This window comes from Theropithecus gelada, chromosome 17, assembly GCF_003255815.1.
Source record: "Theropithecus gelada isolate Dixy chromosome 17, Tgel_1.0, whole genome shotgun sequence".
Taxonomy (NCBI): Eukaryota; Metazoa; Chordata; class Mammalia; order Primates; family Cercopithecidae; genus Theropithecus; species Theropithecus gelada.
The window spans coordinates 90888029-90913409 of record NC_037685.1 but is presented as its reverse complement, the minus strand read 5'-3'; the positions used below and the strand labels follow the sequence as shown (position 1 = coordinate 90913409).

At 35.3% G+C, this 25381-nt stretch overlaps 1 protein-coding gene across 4 annotated transcripts in view; it reads left to right on the top strand.

Annotated features, from left to right (window-relative positions):
- The window catches only part of DIAPH3 (diaphanous related formin 3), a 506048-nt gene that overhangs the window by 70368 nt on the left and 410299 nt on the right, over window positions 1-25381 (top strand). The window lies entirely within an intron of this gene.

Here is a 25381-nt window from a genome sequence, read left to right as displayed (position 1 = left end):
ACATTTGTTTAAATTAAAAATGTTTCTCATCTTATAACTTTTAAGCTGCTTGTGCTTTTTAGCTAGTTACATTGTTCAGAAACACTGTGGGGGGACTACTCTGTCACCTTTCCTTGTTAGTGAATTAATATAGTCATTTGATTTTTAATGTCACTTATAAATCAGAGTGATATTTGCATTATAGAAAAGTGAGACTGATTTTACTGTCTACATCAAGGTACATAATATTGGCTTAGAAGTGTATCTTAGTAATGTGAATCTCCCTATGAATAAAATTATCTTGTAACAAATTATAAATGTTGATATTAAAAGGAGCATTAGGCCTCTATGTGGCTGCCAATTTTCTAGAGACACATGAAATATGTGGGCAGTAGTAACGACTAAATGTCTAAGAAACCATGACTGGCACACAGAATCAATTGCATTTATTTCATGGGAAAACAAATGAGCTTGACTAGTCATATACAAATTGTGAATAAATGGATTGGATGAAGAATATAAAATGGAAGCCAATGAAGAAGCAATCAGTAGAAAGACAGTAGAAAATGATTTTGGCTCAATTTACAACAGAATTGGATTAGGAAAAAGTAGCTTAACACACTAGTTTTCCTTGTGTATTTTAACCTAAGTTCAGATTACGAGAACATAAGTTATTTATACTTTAACTACATTTATCTGCTAGACCAGTGACTCTGAGGTATTTCTTTTGGAAGAAAGACAGAAGTGATGTTTAATTTTTAAACATGTCTCATGTTTTGGCAACTTGCTCTTCAGGTATAGAAATCACGATGAGTACTGTGCTTTTTTTAGCTCTTTGTATAGATGGACTTTGTATCCCTGCTACTATGATACTGATACTAATCGCCTTTGTCCTTTAATGATACTTATATATCACAAATTGGTATTGGTCGGTTAAGAGTCAGAGCTCTGGTGTTTTGGATCTGCTTATGTATCTCTGCCTGACCTTGGAAATCTTATTTTACCTCTTTGATTCTCAATTTCCTTACCATAAAATGGGAATACCTACATAGTGGACTCATTATCAGAGTTAAATGGGCAGGCATGGTGGTTTGAGATGTCAAGGTGGAAGGACCTCTTGAGGCTAGGAGTTTGAAAGCAGCCTGGACAACATAGCAAAACTTTGTCTCGACCAGAAAAAGAAATTAGCTGGATGTGGTGGTGAGATCCTGTAGTCCTGGCTACTTGGGAGACTGAGGTGGGAGGATTGCTTGAACTCAGGAGTTCAAGGCTGCAGTGAGCTTCGATCACATCACTGTACTCCAACCTGGGTGACAGAGTGAGACCCTGTCTCTAAAATAATAATAAAAACAAAATTAAATTGTTTATTCCATGATTAGAACACAACATATTTTATGACTAGTGACTGCCTTTTGTGGTAGCAGTGGTGGTGGTAGCAATCATTTGTTTTTCTTTGTAATTTGTTTATTGTTCTTGTTATCGTAATCATTATACCATAATTTAAAATATAGGGAAAAGTACATCAGTAAAAATACAGATTTACTATTTGTAAGTTTACATTTCTAAGGGTTTTTTTTTTGTTGTTGTTTTTTAAGTGTCTATAAGGCCAGGTGTGGTGACTCATGCCTGTAATTCCAGCACCTTGGGAGGCGTAGGCAGGCAGATCACTTGAGCCCAGGAGTTTGAGACCAGCCTGGGCAACATAGTAAGGCCCTGTCTCAACAAAAGATACAAAAATTAGCTGGATGTGGTGTCTTGTGCCTGTAGTCCCAGCTACTCAGGAAGCTGAGGTGGGAGGATTGCTTGAGCCCACAAGGCAGAGACCCGAGATAGCACCACTGCAGGTCAGGCAGCATTTTAGGCACTAGAGATGGTGTGTGAAGATAATCTATCACTGCGTCCTCTGGAGCAGCACTGGACGTACATAACAGAAACATATAAACATATATGTAATAGGAGGTGAAATGTGATATGGAAAAAAAATAACAGACGGGTGAGTGTAGATAGTGTTCATGTTTTGTGTAGTGTTCATGTCAGTGAAGACTACCCTGTTAAGGAATTGTAAATCTAACAAGTAGGAATTCATTTAATATAATTATAAGAGATATGCACTTTGGGAGGCCGAGGCGGGTGGATCACGAAGTCTGGAGATCAAGACCATCCTGGCTAACACGGTGAAACCCCGTCTCTACTAAAAAATACAAAAACTAGCCGGGCGAGGTGGCGGGCGCCTGTAGTCCCAGCTACTCGGGAGGCTGAGTCAGGAGAATGGCGGGAACCCGGGAGGCGGAGCTTGCAGTGAGCAGAGATCTGGCCACTGCACTCCAGCCTGGGCGACAGAGCCAGACTCCGTCTCAAAAAAAAAAAAAAAAAAAAAAAAAAAAAGAAAGAGATATGACATCAGTTAGAACTGGTTTAGAAAACCTTGGCATGATAGTTCATATTAATTCTTGAATTTGAGATAATAAACATACTTTAAATAAATAAACTGTTTTGAACGTTGTTATGTGGATCTATTTCAGTTTGCATTCACTGATTTTCAACTTTAATCCTCTAATCATTTTGGACTAAGGTTGAAATTTGTTTACCAGAATTAGATAATTAAATTATCAGGATTGAAATAGATTAGTTATCTAAAGTGTGATTACAGCATTGACTCATTTAATTAGTGTGTAGAGGATCATGGCTCTTCCTAGGAAGGTTCTGAATAATTTGGCAGATGGTTAACATTCTAGAAAGTTCAAGCTGACCAGTCATTTATTTTTGCTCTGGAAGTAGAAACACATTTTATTAACTCTAGGGTACTGACTTTGTCATGCCACTTTATTTACATTAATGACTGTTGAAAAAGTTATGCTGAAAAGAACAGAATCAAAGTTCTTAGATACATTGTTCTACAAAGGATATGAAAAGGATAGAGGATAAAAAAGATATACTTTTGTTATGGTTTTAGGCTTACAATTGCTTCAAGATTCTCTTTTTTGGGTAAGCATTAATATTATTTTTTGGAAATTAGTACTGATATCTAACAGTGTATATGGTTTGAAAATATTTAACCCTCAAAATATTAACCCTCAAAGTAGGCCTAACGTAGATAAGGTTGGTTTTTAGAATTAAAAAAAAAATGCCACCAATCAAACTAGGTTATTTCTAAACCTTAGTAAGTTTGAATTTAGATGGCACAAGAATAAAACTGAATTTGTGCAGTTAGGAAGGATTATTACAATTTTATTAAGCAAGTGTTGTGTTTAGAAGCAGAAAATATCAGATTTACATTTTTCTAACTTCTAGGTCATGGGAACGTGATCCAGGTTATTTTTTTACGTACACTCTCGTGGGCAGTTCCACTTGGGGGTTTTTGAGAAAGGTTTCCCTCCCTCATGAAAGGATCTAGAGTTGGAGAGCCACTTTGTTCTGCCATTGGATGTGGTTGTGAGAGGTTGTACAGTGCTTGATGTCACAGAGCTGCTTCTCTGGCTTAATGAGTTCCTGCCCCTAGACTCTTCATTATGTGAAGTGATGCAAGTTCTCATGGAAGCTGCTCCGAGTTTTTTCTTTGCCACTGTTAAGAGTCCTGATATACCATCCACATGCATTTTTGCCTGTGCTGGTTCTTTAATTCTAATTCATTCTGGAAATTACTGTTTCCATTCAAAGGAGCATCCTTAAGACGCTCCCCTCACTCAGTGTGGACTCACTCATAGCATGGATGAGAGAGGTGTTACAAGGCACTGTGCCCATTCCATGGTAAATGACTCAACTCAGATGTTTAACAGCAAGTTTATTGGAGAAAATGTCTTTTAGGAAGAATCCAGACTTGACTTGTTTGATCATGTAACTGGAGGGTAAGACTGCGATGCAGTTAGTGGTAAAGACCTTGATAGCAGGATGTGATGTGAATAGGCCAAATGAAAGAGGATCCATAGTTTCCAATAAATGTAAGAACAAAAAATTTTGGAACAGAACAGAGAATGCTCTTGTAAACCACAACTGCCTGAGGATTTTCACTATTTTTTAAAATAGAAAAGAATTAGAAATTAATATACAAATCTATTATATACATATAGATGTATTTAATAGTAATGCTTAACCTTGAGTATAGTTCTCATTCTTTATTAGAGTTTGACTATTTTTAATCTTATCTTCCCTTAGAATGCTTAAAGTACTCCATCAGATACTGTTAAAAGATGATTTCTGTGGTTAAGCTTCTTATGTTCGAGTGCACAAACCAAGCATAGAAGATATATCCTAATAGAATTGCTGCCTTCACTTAGTTTTCTTTTTCCTCTTTTCTTTTTGGGATGGTGCATCATATCCTATGTCTGTGATAGAAGTGTTTATTAATGCTTATTTTCTTGTAGGTGCTTGAGTTATATTAAAGGTGAGCTGTTTCTGGATATATTATTTCTGGATAATGTGAGAAAAATCTCATGATGGGGGTCGTGGGAGACCATGGATTAATTTATATACAATTAAAGTATGTGTTAAAAAGGATTCTTATTGATCTAAATCCATTCTGAACAAGATTTATATATTTTTTTCTCTATCAATCACAAAGGGTTAGCAAAAATAAAATATATGGCTGGGCTTGGTGGCTTACGCCTGCAATCCCAGCACTTTGGGAGGCCAAGGCGGGTGGATCATTTGAGGTCAGGAGTTCCAGACCAGCCTGGCCAACATGGTGAAACCCTGTCTCTACTAAAAATACAAAAATTAGCTGGATGTGGTGGCACGCACCTGTAATCCCAGCTATTCAGGAGGCTGAGGCAGGAGAATCACTTGAACCCGGGAGGCGGAGGTTGTGGTGAGCCGAGATTGTGCCACTGCAGTACAGTCTGGGTGACAGAGTGAGACCCTGTCCCCCTCCTTGCCCCTCAAAAATAAATATAGATTATACCTTTCCTGTCTATTGAGAGGAAGGAGTCTTCTATTTGCTGTTCTACTTTTAGGTTTGTCAGGGTAATCTGCAGCAATATGAAACTAGGGAAGTCCTGAGAGGCCAAAACCTATATTCCAGACAAGTGAAAGCAGACCCTTGAAAGGAGGAGAAGATTCTTGAAGGAGGCAGAGACTCAGAGGGGCAGAGTAAGGATAGAGGGAAGGAAGCCAAGTTTGAGAGACAGATTAGAAAGGAGAACCAAAAAGATGTCTGGTCCTTTGTGGGGAGGCGGGGTTTCTGGGAGAGATTTGGAGAGATATTTAAAGAGATTTTGAGGGAAATTTTGGTTTATGTTATGTAGTGCAGTGTGTTTATTGTGTCTCCAAGAATACTTCAGTAGAGATGAACATTTACTTATCAGTGCTTTGGGAGTTATCTTTTCCCCACAATTAATTTTCGTAGTTCAAGATGATTAAACTGTCCAGACAGTTTAATTACCTACAGATTACAACTGGACTGCTACCTGTTAGCATATTGCACCGCCCCTGTCCCCCCCGCCCCCACTTTTTGGCTGTACCATTAGGTTTAGATAAATGCTTTAAACATTTCTCTTTGAACTTTGTACTTCTGCTTAAAAGCTCTTCTGAATGCACTAGCTTGGAATCAGAAGTTGTGATAGACTCCTCATCTCCCTTATCCACATATCATTGGCATCTGTATTACAGCTGCATTAACATGTCCAGTTTAGGTGAGCTGATATCTAAGGATAGCCCAATCTCACATTTCTAAGATTCTTAATCAGAACATACATTCTTTATTTTATATGTATGTTTTTGTTTTATCTTTTTTGATTTTTTTTGGATCAAGAAGCAGAATTCCTCTTTTATAAATGCTCCTGAAAGTTTGCTAGCTCCTTCTTTTTCCCTGTCAAGCTGGTTTCCAAGTGAATGTAAGGGCTATTCTGAGGCATTTATTAGAAAAGTTTTGGATACAGTTTTAATTCTTTGAACGCTTCCTTAAGTATTATTGTAGTAGTTCTTCCTCAGACTTTTTAAACGTGAAAGTTAAATATCAAGTATTAATGATCATAACTTTATGAGGCATAAAGACCATAACAAAAGTTTTTTAAGCAACACAATGAAACAACTGAGTCTAAATTGAGTTCATAAGGGTAGAATTATAGTTTCTTGTGTGTGTATGTATATATTTGTGTGTATGGATATATGTATAATATAGTGTTTAAAAGCATTTTGAAAGGTCTTGTCATAGTACTGTTGTTCTAGCTCAATAGGCCATGATGTTCTCAAGGATGGAAGACCTTGTATTCTGCAATATTATTCTTTTAGGCGTATCTTGATCAGAAAAGAACTGTTTGAGAAAATATCAGTCATATATTTGGGTTTATGTGCACAGTCGACCCTCTGTATTCATGGGTTTTTCATCCATGAATTCAACTAACCGCAGGTTGAAAATATTTGGAAAAACAAGTGTGTCTACGCTGGACATGCACAGCTTTCTTTTATTGTTATTCCCTAAACAATATAATGACTATTTACATAGCATTTACTTTGTATTAGGTATCATAAGTCATCTAGAGATGATTTAAAATATATGGGAGGATGTGAATGTTATATGCAAATACTATGCCATTTTATATCAGAGACTGGAGCATCTCTGGATTCTGGTGTCTGTGGGAGGTCCTGGAACCGATCTCCCATGGATACTGAGGGGTGACTGCATTTTCTCTAGGTGGAAAATCTGGAATTGATTTGTTACTTTTAGCATTGATTTGTTAATATTGTAATATTAGTAGGGCATTTTAATGCATTTCAGTGTCAGTTTTTCTTGCTTTCAGTTACAGTTTCCAATGTTGACTTTGTAAAACATTGTCAGGTACAAGTAAATTAAGTTCTTTTTATTTTCTCTCACTTTTTGGTTGTTGTTACTTAAAGGAGGCTTACATTTTAACCACTAGAAACTTAGAAGAACCAAAGTTGCACACATTCTTGTTAACATTAACGTGGGGTTTTTTTTTTTTTTTTTTTTTTGCTTCTATTTCAGATTACGGATTTGATAAAAACACCCCGTAACACAAAAGCTTAGTAAAAAGTTTGTGATTGACATTAGATATATCTAATAAACACAATGCCCTTATGATGCTTTGCCTGCTTGTTTCCAGGTCTTACTTGCTGACTAGCAGAAAATTTCAGAGCCTCAGCACAATGAACTGATTTCTTGTTAAGACTATTTTCTAATAATCTAGCTGGCACTTTAGTTTTCATTTGTCCCTATATAGGATAGGTTTTATGTATGCACAGTTAAAATGATCTTCCAACAGCTAAAATTCATCCAGATTCCTTGTGAGTTGTTTCTGGGCAGCACCAGTGGTGTTTCATGTTCTCTAGTATTACTGCATTGTGTTTTTGTTTAGGTAGGAGATGATAATGAAGAAACGGATCATCTTTTCTTTTTTTATAGGAGTAAATTATATTGCTCACATTAGAATTGTATACTTTTGATCTTTAAAAAATCTTATGGGTAGTTAAGACAGCTTTTCTTTTATTATAGCATTTTTTAAAAAAGGTTTCATCAGATATAGAAAAACTGCTATTTACTAGTTGAATTTTATTAGATCCTGAGTTGATTAATGATGTTTATACCACTTGTTGGCATTAGAGGTCATCCAAGGTTGTTTTCATCTTGTCACTGAATTGTTTTCATCTTGTCACTGAGGTGTTTCTTGGCCTAAGACATTTTGCTGTGCTCGTACTTACTTTTTAGATTTTTATGAACATAATTAAACTTATGTCAAGTAGCCATGAATGTAGTGATAGCTCTGAAAGTGCCACAAGAGGCATGTGACATCCGTATATACAATTATAAAGAACCTTTTAAAACAAGGAACACTTCTAAAGGAAAAAGTGAAAATTTAAGAAAATAAATGCTATGTATGTGCAGGTGTCTTTCAGTGAGCAAAGGGGCTAAGTAATTGATGAAATGAGGAAAAAGTGTCCAGGAGTAATAGCTCTTGATCTTGATAGCCAGTAGAATCATCTGGGGGAACTTGAAGTATTTAAATGTCCAGGCCTTACCACTTAACACTTCCATAAAACAGTTCCTGTGGATGGGACCCAGGCATCAATATTGAGTAAAGCCCTCCTGGTGATTCTAGGGTACAGCCAAGAATGAGAACCACTGGGCTGTAGAAGATGAGCCTTATCACCAGATGTCTCTTAGTATAACATTAATTTAACAAGAGATCAGGAATTGACAGAATTTAAAGGCTAAGCATGGACCATTTAACTATTAAAACTATTATCTAGTGACAGTGGCTTCAAGGATAGTTTGCCATATGCATAACATCAAAGTGAGTGTTCAAGTAGCATAAATACTGGTAGCTGCCAAGAAATTCTGTATGACATTTGGTTACTAGTAGAAATAATCAAAGGAGAAGGTTAACTATTGTAACAGAGAAGAACCTGCTTTATTTTGGAAAAAGATGCCCAATAGAACAGGTATCAGTAAGGAGAAGAGTATGCCTGGTTTTAAAGCTTCAGTGAACTTATTCACCTTCCTAGTTGGTGGCATTAAACTTAAACACCTAAGCTATTTTGTACTTAAGGGATATCCTATGATTTCTTAGTTATTCCTAAAGGGCATAAATTCTATACATACTTTAAAAAAATCCTTAATAGGCTAATCAATCACCTTGATGCCCAAAAGGCATTTGTTCCCAATTTAATGGTTTCCTGACTTGTTAGCATTTCCTCACCAGCTCAGTGTAGTGGTTTCCCCCACAACTCTCAAGACAATAAATATGGTTGGTATAGCCTCTTACTATCAATGTGATGCAAAAATTTTTCAAATGCTTTTATTACCAGAAGGCCTTCCAGAGTAGATTAAGTAAATTAAGGATCTGTGCTTAGGATTTGTTGAGGTGTGGAAACCAAATAGTCCAACAGTAAATTTAATCCTAGGTTTTTCCTTGTATATTACTGTTATGGTAGATTTTATTTTTGGATTTTTTTTTTTTTTTTTTAAATTTTCTTGGGAAACTGCTTTGTACTACTTTGGTGAGTTTAAAACCTTTTTCCTTCATTTTTGTTAAGGATGACTTTGTTATACTCTCTTATTTAGTAGATATATTTAGTAGTAGTTTATTAAATTTTTTTATTTAGGTCTGGAAGATATCTTACACCATATTTAAATTTTGCACATGAGGGAATGGTTCAAGGGAGTGTGTGACATTCCCACATTAATTCCATGGCTAGGACTAGAAACTAGGGTTTTTGACTTAAAGGAAAAAAAACCCCTTTGTCAAATAAAAATAGTTACAGAAAACATCAAAAAACAAATCTGTAGCTTAATGAATTATCATAAGGAGAACACCAGACAGATAAGTAAATAGAATAGAACCTTGCCAGTCATCCTGCAAAGTACTCCATCTGCCCTGTCCCATGCTAAAACCTCTCTTCAGTTTTATGTATATTTTAGCCTAAAAGTAATCACCATCTTGACTTTTATGGGAATCACTTCCTTGAGTTTCTTTCTAGTTTTATCACTCAAAAGTGTATCCGCGGACTATAGTATATTCTATCTCTCTCTCTCTGTCTCTATCTATCTATCTATCACTCAAAAGTGTATCATCAGACTATAGTTTATTCTTCCATCCATCTGTCCATCCATCCATCCATCCATCTATCCATCCATCCATAGGGTCTTGCTCTGTCACCCAGGCTAGAGTACAGTAGTGATCATAGCTCACCGTAATATTGAATTACGTAGTGATCATAGCTCACCGTACATAGCTAGAGTACAGTAGTGATCATAGCTCACCGTAATACTGAACTCCTGGGCTCAAGTGATCCTCCCACCTCAGCCTTCCAGAGTGCTGGGATTATAGGCATGCACCACTGTGGCCTTTCTTTATTTAAAAAATTTTTTTGAGAGGGAGTCTCTGGGTCTATTCTGTCCAATCACTGTTGAAGCAAGTGATAGATTCATGGGGTCAACACATGTGCTACTGTTGCTTATATTTTAAAATTTGGAATATCTCTATGTCTTGTTTTATCTTCAGTTATTTTATCCAGGACATTCTGAATTTTGCTGATTTGTATGTTTGTGGTAAGTTAACATCCTATCCTCTGTATTTCCTGCACAGAGACAGCTAGATCTAGAGGCATGATCAGACTCAGGTTTCATCTCTTTAACAAGATCATAAGGAGTATTATATTCTTTCATTAATATCTAGTTTGCAATTAGAATTCTATAATTTCATTTTCATTTATTGGAATACTTTTACAAAGAGACATCTCTCAAATACTGTTTGGTTAGCCAGTGATATAGGAAATTTAGGATAAATGCTTTATTCTTTTATTTGCCAGCTTTCAATATATTGATTTCATTCTCTATCATTCTCTGAAGATGATCAATCATTTTTAATATCATCAAAAATTTATGCATTACAATTATTTTTAGTGAAAATCAAATTGTCCCATCTTTGGCCATTGGGACTTGTCTAGTTGACTCCTAGTCATTTTGGTCTGATGATCAAGCTCCTCCTCTAGAATATTTATACTGCTAAACCTGGTATCAGTTGACTCTTTCCTTTAGTGTGGGGAATGATATTTCAAAGTTTACAAGCTGAGGGCCAAGGATACTTACTGTTCTTTTTGTTTAATTGCTGTTTTTAGTGGAGAGATAGAAGAATAAAAAGCATGTGTGGATGTGTATTTAAAAAGTTTTTATTTTGCATATGTTCTGTCTCCACCTGCTATTTTTGTCCTACTATGTCAACATTGACTAAGCATATAGCTATTACATTTCACACTCTTCCTTTTAGTCCTCATTTAGTTTTAACCTCATTTAGTAACTATATGTGAATGCTCACCACTGTCCTTACATTATTTCTGCAGACATTTTGTTTGTCTGAAGTTTGTTCTTTAGTAGATTCCTCTGAAGGACTCATGGAAACAGTATTTCCTGAGTTTTGCATGTTAGTAATAGTGTATGCCCTTTATTGTTTAGTCAGCTTTGTTGGATATAAAATCCTTGGCTCACATGTTTTTTTGCTTAGGATCTTGAATAATACTATTTTTTTTTCTAGCGTAAAGCTTAATGGCATTGTTTTCAAAAGGTCAGCTGATAACTAACTTTTAGTTATTGTCTTTCTTTCTTTGGAATATCTGACTTAGGATTATCAAGTACACAGTATGCTCTTTTATTGTGTTTTTCTTTTTTTCTTAAATTTCTTTTTCTTTCATTGATGTGTTCTAGTTTTTTGCTTTGGTTTTCTTTTTCATGGATTCTGTTATCTGTATGTTGGATTTTTGTCTATCTTTAATATGCCATCTTCTCTCAAATGGTTTTTATCTTATTCTTTATTTCTTTTTAAGTTTTAAAAATTTTATTTAATTCATATCTGCATTCTCTTATGACATTATGTTTATTCTTGTGTTCCTTGTTAGTTTTTATTTCTGAAATAATTTTTTAATTTCTATTTTTTTCTTGAATTCCCTCACTGCATTTTTGAGTGTGGCTTAGTCTACTTTAAATATTTTTTCATGTCTTATATATTCTCTTAATGTCTGTTAGTTCACTTTGAAATTGTAAATTACAATTTGATTTATGGATTTGTCTTTGAAGTGTCTTTCATCTTTTACAGGAATTTTCTGCTCAATTTTGATTTCACTTTCAGCACTTTCTCTTCAGTGTAGGATCCTGTTCTGGAAGGAGCTGTGGCAACTCATGGGACATAGAGTCCTCCAGCCCCTTCAGATCTTTTCTGGGCCTCTTGTAGTCACCCACACTCCTTCTAGTTTCAGTTGCTGCTTTCAAATTGGCCTACTAAAATGTCCAATGGATATCTCTGGGCCATTTTGGAGTTACCTTGTTTTCATGTTCTTTAACTACTCTGTTGCCTACCTTTGGTTCTTTCCATAGGGATATTGCTACTGTGGGGATCTTGTGGGTGTTGATGGTTCGTCTTCAACTTCCTTTAGTTTGAGGATTGTTGAGAAGGTATTTTGTCACTCAGTACTGTTGAGTATTTGATTTTGCTACTTAGTTATTTTGTCTTTTTTTGTGTGGGAGATCAGGGAGTTTTCAAAATTGTATTGCTGCTGCCGTCTGCCTAGATCCTCTAGTCTGATTTTGAATCTCATATTCTTTTCTTTATTCTATGCCAATTTATGTCTTTGGTTAAAAAACAATTCGGGGTTATTAGCACCCCCCTGCCCTAACTAGTAGGGTAGAAAATGATGACATTTTTTCTATGTAACTTTTAGCTGTTAGCTCTTGGTTTTGCTGTTATTTCATCCATAAACTTTCATTAAATCTCTTAATGGTCCATGACCTACAAATAGTTTTAAGCTTAATTTCTACGCTATGCTTATGCAGTGTTATCATTTCCTTATGTAGTTTCAGTAAATTATGCAGGATGCATCCCTTTCTGAATCCCATTGATAGTTGGGAAATTCAGACTGCCCTTCAGTACTATACCCCACCCCTAGAAAAATAGGTCTCATCTGCTTGTGTATGTCTATAAATTAGTGAGTGTGTTAAATCTATCACAGCATGAAATCACTTCAAGCGCTGTGAAAGACTATCTTAAAGAATTTAAATTGATTGCAGATGTTAGTGCAATTAAGCAGGCCTGATGAGCTCAGAATCATGTTTCTCAGATTTGAATATGAATTTATTTAAAAAAATTATAGTGATGTACTCCATGTAAATGGAGTTCATAGGCATCTAAGAGTTTTTATCACCTTCTGCTTTAAAATGGCTGAGCAATGTGAAAAGTGATGCGTGACCCATTGTGCAGATACTTGTATTACTTTGGATAAATGTGTATTATTTGTCTTAAGTATATAGAGGTGGCACTGAGTGATTATTTCCTTTGTTAATTCATTTGTCTATTGATTAGTTTGTCTATCTTTCATGTCTATGATTCATTTAAAAATTATCCTATAGACAGAAAGTATAATGTTATTTTGTTGCATTTTTAAGACAAAAAATTGAGTATGATAAACAAGTCAAATGTGTTGGCTTAGATTACAATTTTACTCTTGAGTTCAGATCTCTTGACTAATTGAACTTTACCTACCTTAATTTCTTTTGCTTTATTTTAGCTGAAATGTGAAAGCTTTCTAGTTATTATTTTAAAATACAACATACTGGGTTTCAAATTAGAAAGTGAATTCTGAAACCAAACTATAACAAGATTAAGTAGAGTGTACGGTATGTTCATTTTCAATTTATTTCAAATTGATCTGTGCACATTAAGTAATTAAACTCATCAATTTCTATAGCACATTGCAGAATGTTATGGACATTAGGGCTTTATTATATATACAGTAGTAAAATAAAGTAGAAGAATGGTGAATAATTGTATTTTGCTACTGTTTTTAAATACTAAGAAAATCACTGAAATATCGTTTGAAGGGTAATGACATTAATGATTTTTAAATAGGGACAAAGAATACAATATATTTTTTCTAGATGGTAAAAATTAAAGCTGTATTCTGTACTATTTTATAATAACTTATTTAGCTTTTAAGACTATACTTTGTTTCCTGGAGTTAAGAATCTAGCTTTGTTGCTTCTAACTTTGTGATTTCAGAAAATTCATTATTTTTCTCTAGGACTCAGTTTACTAAATTACAAAATTTAGGAGTTTTTGTGTGGGAAAGTATGGAATAGGGGCTAGGTTTAAAGTCTTAACAGTTCAAGTCTTCTAATACAAGTTCAAGTAAAGTGTAAAATGAGCCTGAGTAAGTAAATGTTACAGTTGGAGCCTTCTTAAATCTGATTCATATCTGTAATGAAAAGTTGAATAAAAAGTTAATAAAACTGGGTATAAGAAAAAATAACACATGTAGTATTTTTTCCACACATGAAATATACAAGTATTGTATTCACAGCCAATCTTTAGATACTGAGTCAAACCCTTTTCTTTGAGTAGGAATGGCTCTCACTTTGTTTTTTCCCACGTAAGACATGCATGCCCATAAGACATCATCTGTGATCATTTTTGTGTATGTTTTGAGTAGACCAATAATTTATACTTGTAAAGCAATCTAAGTTTAGATTTATAGGAGATGTATATGGTTTTTACAATGTGATTTTTTTTGTTATCTTAAACCTATATGTAATTTTTAAGATAATTTTTTAAGGAACTTACCCTAATCTTGTCTTTCTTAAGCCCTAATAATACTCTTTCTTTTAATTCTCATATATGATTACATTACTGAACACAGAACAGTACATAAACAGGGGTACAAAAAGTCAACTCTTGGTATTCCCAGAATTCAATTTATGGAAGTAGATGTGTAGCCTTCAGTATGCTTTGAGCATCTATTACTTACTATGTTATAGAATAATGGAAAGCCTAATACTGAACATCTATCTCTGGAATCTTAAATAAATCATGCTTTATTTTTTCTGGTGAACTTTATTTTCTACCCCTTCCCCAACGGAGTCATAGCAATATATTTTTCTATAACTTGTTTTATTTTTCCCCCAGTTAACTTTTCTACCCTTTTTTTCTGTCAGAAATGACCTACTGAATTCAAACTGACTCAAAAACAGAGCATATTGGCTCGTGCATCTGAGAAGCCTGGTATTGGCTTCCGGCAGGCGTAGATCTGGGTTCTCAAATGACCTAAGGATCGGTTCTTTCCGTATCTCTTAGCCCCGCTTTTCTAATCTTGGCTTCATTCATGTAAGTTCTTTCTATATCTAGAAGGTTAGTAGAACCTCCCAGTTTAACACCTATATTTTAGGTCTATTAGTCTCCAAAAATTTTAGGTCACTGACCCCATTGATTTTTTAAAAGTTGATTATACGTTACTAAGCTAATATATATGTATTATGAACATGTCTATACCTCATATTTGTTATATTCATTTTATATGTAATATAGATTTTATTTCGAATATATGTGAATTGAAAATATAAATAAAACAATGTATTACTATTTCATTTGCAAACTTTGCCTCTTAAATCGGTTTGGTCTCGCTTTAATTTTTATCATATTTTAGGTATGTTAGATTCATGACATAATTCCTTTTATTAGTTTTCTTCTAAAAATTATTCCCTTTTCCACTCCTGAATTTTAACTTTAAAAGACCCATTCTATTCTATCCCGTATAACTGAACTTAACCATATTCACTCAGGGATGTTCTGGGATCATGTGCAAACATGCAGTAACCATTATACTTCTCCAAAGTTCATGCTGACCTCCACCTTGCCCACTTCAAGTCTTTTTTCGTTCTTGCCTTGCCTATACTAATTCTGCCCTTCTTATACCACAAACCAGCTCCTGTTCTCTCTTTAGCCACATTTAATTATTCAGTTTGAGTTTGCTGTTTGAACTTCAGCATTGCCGCTCTTTTCGCCTATTGAGTTAGTAGTTGAGGGCACTGAGTGAGATATAATACGCTTTGGTTCTGCCTTTTTGTGTTGCACTTGGAGGAAAAGACATGTACTGAGGTAATATGTCATTCAGGCAAAATAAATCCTTAAAAGAGTATTACTTTTGTGAATTCTTCATTATTCACTTTGATGGGGCTCTTGGAGGCTCACAAACTTGACTGGTCAACATACAAAGACTCAGTTTGCATTTCATGAGCAGGCATACAATCTGTTTTAATGGAGACTGGTGTATAAAAATCCAAATGTCACTTTAGTAATTTACAATCAGAAATATTGTTCTTAAGACTCTTGTAGTCTCTTCTCTCCTTATAGGCTAGTCTACACAGGAAGCCAAATGATATAGAGAGTTGCTTACTTGGTTTGTTGGATGACCCACTATGGAGATAATCGGGCATATATTTAGACTAAGATCCTGCCACTGTGCTTGCACCCAGCATCATGTGCTTTCCTTTAATGTGATAAACTAGAAGCTCCACGAAGGCAGATAAATCTTGCTGCAGCAAAAACTAGATAATTATGTTTATGTGTCTGAGCACTCCCTTTCCTGGGGAGTTGCAATGGTATTTTGCAGCACTTTAGGTCTCTGGACATGTTTGCAGGTACCACGCAGACTGCCTCCTCCTGTAACACATGCTCACCTCTCTTAGAGTACTCTGAAATTGATAAAGTCATACTTTCTTATGGCAACTAAAATAAATTTATTTTATTTTGAGGTCACAAATTAATTTTATTTTGATATTGGTGCAACTGTGTGCGTGTGTGTGTAATCTCCTGGGTCATTTTACTGGGAGGCTCATTTTATCTCATATTTTGATTTTCCTTAATTTAATCTGAAGTTAATTATAATTTAAGATTTGGGAGTATCTTATAGTTGGCAAAATGTATCTCTCCTAAAGTATACTTCTTGTCTGGTTATGTTTTAGAGAAGAGTTAGATGAGAACTAGTGTTCTCATTTTATTTTTTCACTATTTAGATTTTATAGCTCATGATCTTTACACATTTCCCCCTGTCATTTTTGAGGATTTTTTTTTAGGACACAAAGGTTGTTTCAGTAATCAAAATAAAATGATTAGAAATTCTAAGATCAACTTGTTTAGTAATCAAGTAACATTCCAAGTATCATTCATTTATTCATATGCTCAAATTTAAAATTATTAAAATCAAAGATACAACTTAAAAGAATAGAGTATCTCTTAATGAAGCAGTCTTTAACTAGTGTGAAATAATTTGTTACTATTTTATTGCTTTGTTTTGTCTACTTATGTGAAAAAGGTGTATGATTTATATATACTTCTCAGATTAACAGTGCTATAGAAGTAATGCTTTTCTTCTGATATATGATCAGAATTCAGATATCATTTTAATGCTTAATAAATAAGTAACAAGATAAATGAGTGAATAAAAGTCTTTAAATAATTACTTTTGTATAATGCTTATGTAAGATTAATAGCAAAATCCAAGTTAAGATTGTGACCAGTGGGTAATGTGCTGAGTAAAGGTATTTAAAATATAACAGTTTTAACAGTCTTTTTTCTTCTTCAAAAGTGATTCATTGTTACAGAAAATTTAGAAAATATAAGACATTATGCGGAAAGAAATAAAAATCCTACCAAAGATGAGGCATTTTTATATAATATTAAGGTTGTTTTGATTTTTGAAAAGCCTATATAGGAATATTATAACAGTAAAACTAAGATTTCTATAACAGAAAAATTAAATATGACTTTTCCTGTTATGTCAGCATTTTGACAGAAGCCCAGAGGCTGAGGCTATCAGGTGCTGAAACAACACAGCCATGAAAACAGACTGCGAAGCCTATTGTGCTACCATTAGCCTATCATCTACTTTGAAACTATACAAGATAAGGTTCACAGTAATTTAAGAAATGAAAGGTTGACAGAGGGGGTTTCTTTGGAGAGAGAGGTGTCAGAGTGCTGTGATATTATTTCTGACCCCTTGTGAGGGACTGGAGCCAAATGAGTGGGCGTTTGACAGAAGTACTCAGAGGTTGATGTGTATCCCTTCCAGTTTGGAGACACAGATTGGAACCTTACTCTATTCACTCTGCTAGGTCCTAAAGGCAAGAAGCTATTCGAACTGCTTTGGTGGCAGAGCAAAGAAACAGGATTAGATTTATGGTTGGAACAAGGTGGACTTGTGCCAAAACATTGGCCAGATGTGGATCTTTCAGAAGCCGTTGACTTTGACTTGTCTTAGGAGGAATTTTGTCCCAAGGGGTTGCCCTGAATGTGCAGTGACCCCAGTAGGGGCAGTTTATGTAGGGTGGACTGCTATTTCTTTAGCAGTATTTCTTTACTGTCTGAGTAATGCACATATGCATTCCATGGAAGATGTAGTCAACACTTGGATTTCAGCTACATCTGGAGGACCATGGCACCAGAGTATAACAGTGATGCTTGATTATCGCAGTTTTCTCCATCTGTCTCCCTTTCCTCCCCACTGTGTCCAGCCCTGAAGGTAATGGAGGAAACCTGATAAGATGGCATGGTGGAATGGAAGTGCAAGGTGGGAAAATGGTGAAGATCTGCAGCCCTGTTCATCACTATAGATTTCTTTGAGTGAGGTTCACACTGAGAAAGGGGAGAAACTTTAACATAGTTAAGACTATCTCTTCAGAAAGAAAAACTTTATGAGGCTAGATAAGTTAGCTGAAAATTATCATCCTGAGATATTAGCAAAATTAAACTTGAAGTGAGAGAGTGTTATTGAGCAGGTTAAAAATCCAGAAGTCATAAGGGAAAAAAGATGGCTACATTTGCTAATACAACTAAAAACTTTTGTATGGGTAGTGAAAGAGACAGAGAGAGGGAGTAAGCAAAGTTAGAAGAAATAAAAAGCTGGAAGAAAATGTTTGCTGTATATCAATAATGTGTAAAGAACACTTACACATCATTAAGAAAAAGATGAACAAACCAACAGGAAGAAATTTATTTCATGTGAATAGGCAGTTCACCCAAGAAAAATTATGAATGTCATACATCCATATGAAAAGATGTTCAGTTTCAATATGTAAATTAAAATAAGTATGGAGAGCATTTTTTGTCTGTCATAATAGAAAAACTAAAGATTTTTGACAGTAAATGTTTGGTGAGAGTATAGAAATATACATCAATGCAAACTATTGCTAGTATAATTTGGCAGTATCTATCAAAATAAAAACTTGTAAATCCTACTGATGTAATAGTCCCACTATTTTGAACCTATTTTGTAAGAATAGCTTGAACATATAAAGATCTATGTATCAGGATGTTCTTGCAGCACATTTCAATTGTGTGAAATGTCAGGAAATTTAAAACTAAAATATTTATCAATAGAGACATGATTAAGTAATTTATAGTACAGTCATGCAGTTGATGGATAATACAGCTATTAAAACCAATGACTTAGATCTGACTTAGAAAATTACCCAATATTTTAAAAAAATAAAAGCATATATATAGTATGAACCAATTTTTGTTTAAAGACAGTGTGTGAGTTTATACTGTGAATAAGTAGATATCTGTGTGTATCTGCCCATGTAAAGGAAAACCCTTGATGGATTCTAACCAAACGTGTAAAAGCATTTGCAGTGATTATCTTGCACTAGGGTTGGAGAGACTGGGGCAATAACTTTCATTTCCTTGTGTACTTCAAAAAGAGTAGTGAGATTATGGTTGGCTTTTTATTGTGAGTGTTTTTGTGTATCTCAGGATAGTATTTTTTGACACATGCACGCAAAGGAGAATGTGGTATAAAGAGCTAGGGGAATAGGAAGGGCATCCATCCCTCGGATCACATCAGTCTTCTGGAGTGGTGAGATATAAACCATTGCATAAATGACTGCTCCTTGATTTTAGGCTAAAATAATCCAGTCTTTCTTCTGTTAAGTGCAAGAAACTTGGCGTAGTTAATGTGAATAAGATAAGGTCTGTAGCACTTCAGAGAGCTCACAGTTTAGTAGAGAGAAAATGTGTAAGCAGGTAAGAGGAGTACAATGTGATATATGGGCCCTAAGTATGTGCTAAAGTGCTGAAATATTGGCAGGAGCACAGTGTTGAAAATGCAGTACTCTGACTTATTGGATTTAATGGGAGAGACCCTGGATTGTCATCAGCATCTTAGCTGGCAACCTAAGCACTGCAACAAGCATCTCCTACTGTGGCTTTCTTTATCAAAGTTTTCAGCATTGGTACCAGAAAATATCCCTTTAGAATAATGTTTTCTTAGCAGAAACAAAATCTGATGTTGTTCCTAACAGAGAACACCATTTTTGTCTTGTTTACCAGGTCATTTTGCCACAGTGCAGATGGCCTGATAACATGGACCACATTTCAATTAGGAAAAATAAAAACAAATCAGCAGAGCTAATAGTATGCTGTTTGCAAAGCTTTTAAATGTGACTTGGAATAGCATACAAATTCATTTTATATTCTTGTAGTAAATTGGCACTCATTTAATCACTTTTATTTACAGAATTTAAAGTTTTGGAAACATCTGGGTAAATCTATGAATAATTTAAGTGTTCGGTTTGTGATCATTGCCAAATAGTGTTTATTAAGCATTTACCTATGTGTTACAATGCTGGATGCCATAAATATCACCATAAATGAAGAGTAGAGGCAGCTTGGATATTTATCTCATAAAGGAGGTATATTACTACATTAAAATATATGAAAAGTATGATTTTATATTTGAAGAATTCATGTATTATCCATCTGAGAGTTTATTTAATGTTACATAAACGGATTTCTTTAAATCTAAAAAATTAGAGGACTAGATTTGATAACATCTAAGTTACTTTCCATTTTGCAAATCTTTCATTCCTTCATTTACCAGGAAATGCCACCCAATTATAATTCTTGCTTCCAAAACGATTCAGTTGAAAACTTGATATTTTCATCTTTTTTTTTTTTTTTGAGACAACATCCCACTCTGTTGCCCAGGCTGGAGTACAGTGGTGTCACCTTGGCTCACTGCAACCTCTACCTGCTGGGTTCAAGTGATTCTTCTGCCTCAGCCTCCTGAGTAGCTGAGATTACAGGCACCTGCCACCATGCCTGGCTCATTTTTGTATTTATAATAGAGATGGGGTTTTGCCAAGTTGACCAGCCTGGTCTTGAACTCCTGACTTCAGGTGATCTGCCCACCTTGGCCTCCCGAATTGTTGGGATTACAGGTGTGAGCCACTGTGCCCAGCCTATATTTTCATCATAACACAACTTTTCAAAAGTGGTGTATTATCATTGTAGAAAATACACAAAACAAAATGCAAGCCATTCATAATTTCTCTACCAGAGATAACTGTTGTTAACATTTTTGGTTACTTTATTTTCAGTCCCTGAAAATGAGATTGAAGACACCAACCTCAAAAGGTTGTTGTGAAGAATAAATGAATATTATTTTATGTGTGTTGGCTGGCATATATGTTTGTTAAAGCATCTAGCAGTACTAAATGTAGGTGCATTCTTTAGTTATCTTTTAAGTGTCAGCCTTATTTCTGATATTATTTCTCTTTTATTTCAGTGATGTCCAGATTACGTTTCAACTTTTTATTCTGAGGTTTGTTAGAGACCTTTAGTAACTATAACTCATAGTAAGCACTATAAGGTACATTTTGATGAAGATACATTTATAATCTAGTGTTTCTTGGTGCTATCCAATTTTCCATTTCAAGGAAAATTTTAATGTTCATATATATGAAAGTTAAGTCTGATAGAGTACTTACCTGTAGAGAAGCGCAAGGAATACACATTTTCCCCTGAAATTAATAAAATTAGTTATGGTCTGCTATAGATTGGTTTTCTTGTTCATGTGTGTAAATGCATGTATGAAAACTTATCAATGAAGTTAACTCAGCAAGAACGGAGAAAAGACAGAGTGATAGTGAAAGCCTCTGTTAGGTGGATAGAGGAGGAGAAACGCATGAAAGGACAATGACCAGCTGCTACAAGCATATCTATATCTATAGGTACAGTGGAGAGAGGTAGAGAAGAATTAGATGAGATAGTATAGGAAGAGGGCAGTTCAGGTAGGAAGACACATAGTATCTTCCTTCAGGAGACTGGCAGATGCACATTGAGAAGAGACTTGTAGATTATGAGGTTCCTGATGGTCATTTGTAAGAGCTACCATGGGAGAGGACCCATGGGGGAAGGTAACCAAATCTATGGAGCCTTCTGAATTGAGTGTCTAGTGAGGAAGGGGGTTGGTGAATGTACCCAACACTGCTCAGATGTTTGGTGGTTAGCAATGAGGGATGAATTAGTAGCCTAATGGGAAGCAGAATTGAGGGAGGTTTGGGTGAGAGGGTGAGTGATTGAAAGGTTTGTAGAAAAGGAGTCACTAAGGAGAAAGAGATTGAAGATAAAAGCAGCAAATAGGTATTGGGATTAGATTGATGGTTTAGGGTTAAAAGTTTTAAAAATAAGAAATCACACATATTTCTCTGGGCAGAGAGATCAAGTATAGATAGAAGAAAACTTGTTTCCTTGACAGAGGAAATTTGAACCAGTTCACACTGCGTAGCTTCACTATTCTCAGTAAAGTAAGGGGCAAAGTTATGTGTTCAGAGTAGAGCAGATTTGAGGATAGTTTTGAGAAGAGCTCATAGGTTTTGAAGAGGCATTGAAGGAAATGGGATATGATAACAATATCTGAAAGCTATCTTGAGGGCCCACGTGAGATTGGAAAATATAAACAAATAATAATGCAGAATAATGGTTCTTAAATTCTGTTTAGTGCAGGAAACCTTTCTGTAAAAATGGAGTCTTACATAGTCCTCCCTCCTCCCTATATCTGAAAGATAAATGTGGAGCTATTCTGTTTGAAGAAGGATAGTGGGACTTAGAAGCCACGGTCAACTCTCTTACAGTCAGTTCTGAATCCTAGAACTCTGAGGAACTCAATGCAGACTGGTATTGTCTGTCCTGATGGGAGAGGAGTAAAGTGATCAGAAAAGGAAGATGATAAAAGAGAAATGGAAACTTTAGTGGGGACAGCTTCTCCTTGGCTACAAATAGGTCAGAACAATCTCAATCTGTAAATAACACAATAGTGATTCTGAGGTTAAGGCTAGAGAACAAACATATAAAATGGGAAGTATTTTCTGATATTAAGTATTAGTCATTGTATCCATAACTTTTGGGTGAATGGAAGTGGGAATAAAAATTTTGTGTATTTAAGAAAAAGAAACATTTGTCAAATGGAAATTCTAAGTGTATTATTACTGTGGTTCTTAGGAATAATTTAAATAATAATGTCAATTATACATCAATTTCAAAAACTTTAGCTATTGTGCATCAAGAAATAATTCAATTCCGTTTCTCTCAAAATAAACCATGTAATGATATGTTCTTTGTATAAACATGTGGAGACTTAGGAACGCTGACATGGGTGGTGAGAATGGAAAATAATTTGTATAATACCAATTTTCTAGTACTGCCATAAAAACTGCAGTGTATCAAACTCAACAATTCAGTCGGGTAAGTATATGGCAGTGTTAGATTTCTTTGGGTTGTCGGTGACAGAAGCCTAACTTGAGATAATTTGAGCAAAAAGGGTAATTTTATTTGCTTGAATATTTGGAAAGGAAGGGGTAAGGTTTGGGATGACCAGAATGAAGTCTGATGCCAGGACATTTTCTCCTTTCTTCACTTGTCCTCTTTCTGAATGTTGATGTCCTTTTTGCAGACTGCAGAGCAGTTTTCTCCAAAAATTGAAAACTTGAAACTAAAATAAAGCATAGGCATAATCAACTGTTTTTTTTTTTTTTGTCAAATTAAGCACAGGCAAAAGACAAATAATAGATCTGGTAAAAAACATTTCTGATGATTTTTACAAAGAGCTACTACCACTACCCTGTAGTGGGCTTTTAGGACTTGGCTAGAAAAAAAGACCAAAAAAAAAAAAAATCCAACAGAAAAGCCAAATCAAGAATGCAATCCCATTTACAGTAACCACAAAAGGAATAAAATACTTAGTAATGCAGCTGAGACATGAACGATCTCTACAATGAAAATTACAAAACATTGCTGAGATTAATTGGAGAGAACAGAAATGGAAAAATATCCTGTGCTTTTGAATAGGAGAAATCAATATTGTTTAAATGGCCATACTGCCCAAAGCAATTTGCAGATTCAGTGCTATTCCTATCAAGCTACCAACAATATTTTTCACAGAATTAGAAAAAAAAAATGTATTCTATAATTTCTGTGAGCCAAAAAAGGAGCTTAAATAGCCAAGGCAATCCTAAGCAAAAAGAACAAAGCCAGAGGCATTTCACTACCCAACTTCAAACTATACAACAAGCCTACAGTAACCAAAACAGCATGGTATTGGTACAAAAACAGACATACAGACCAGTGGAACAGGTTAGAGAAATGAGAAATAAAGCCATACACCTGTAACCATCTGATCTTTGACAAGGTTGATAATAACAAACCATAGGGAAAGGACCCCCTATTTAATTAATGGTGCTGGGATAACTGGCTAGCCATATGCAGAAGATTGAAACTGACCCCTTCTGTACACCATATACAAAAATTAACTCAAGATGGATTGAAGACTTAAATGTAAAATCTAAAACTACAAAAACCCTTAGAAGAAAACCTAGGAAACACCATTTTGGACATAGGACCTGGCAAATATTTCATGATGAAGACTCCAAAGGCAATTGCAACAAATCAAAAATTGACAAATGCGACCTAATTAACCAAAGAGCACCTTCACAGCAAAAGATACCATCAAGAGAGTAAATAGACAACCTACAGAATGAGAGAAAATATTTGCAAACTATGCATCCAACAAAGGTCTGATAATCAGAATCCATAAGGAACTTGAATCAACAAGCAAAAAACAACCCCGTTAAAAAATGGGCAATGGACACGAACAGACCCTTTTTCAAAGAAGGCATACAAATAGCCAACAAGCATATGAAAAGTGCTCAATATCACGAATCATTAGAGAAATACAAAGCTAAACCATAATGAGATACCATCTTACACCAGTCAGAATGGCTGTTATTAAAAAGTCAAAAAATAACAGGTGCTGGCGAGGCTGTGAAGAAAAATGAATGCTTATACACTGTTGGATAGAATGTGAAGTAGTTCAACCATTGTTAAAAACAGTATGGTGTTTCCTTAAAGACCTAAAAACAACCACCATTCAGTCCAGCAATCCCATTACTGGGTATATACCCAAAGGAATATAAATCATTCTCCCATAAAGACACATGCATGCACATGTTCATTGCAGCACTTTTCACAATAGCAAAGACATAGAATCAACCTAAATACCCATCTACAGTGGACTGCATAGGAAAATGTGGTACATATACACCATGGAATACTACACAGGCACACAAAAGAATGAAATCATGATCTTTGCAGCAACATGGATGGAGCTAGAGGTCATTATCCTAAGCAAAGTGATGCAGGAGCAGAAAACTAAATATTGCATTTATAAGCGGAAGCTAAACATTGAGTACACATGGACATGCAAAAGGGAACAAGAGACACTGGAGCCCACTTGAGGGTGGTGGATGGGAGGAGGGTGACGATTGAAAGACTATCAGGTACTGTGCTCATTGCCTGGGTGGCAAAATAATCTGTACATCAAACACCGTAATACGCAGTTTATCCATGTAACAAACCTGCACATGTATCCCTTGAACCTAAAATAAATGTTGGAATAAAAAAAAAAAGAAAAATAAAAATGGGCTAACGATCTGAAAAGTCAATTCAGGAAGAACAAATTGAAATAAGTAAATACATCTGTAAAGACAATATGGCCGTGCACGGTGGCTCAAGCCTGTAATCCCAGCACTTTGGGAGGCCGAGACGGGCCGATCACGAGGTCAGGATATCGAGACCATCCTGGCTAACATGGTGAAACCTCGTTTCTACTAAAAAATACAAAAAGCTAGCCGGGCGAGGTGGCGGGTGCCTGCAGTCCCAGCTACTCAGGAGGCTGAGGCAGGAGAATTGCATAAACCTGGGAGGCGGAGCTTGCAGTGAGCTGAGATCTGGCCACTGCACTCCAACCTGGGCGACAGAGCGAGACTCCGTCTCAAAAAAAAAAAAAAAAAAAA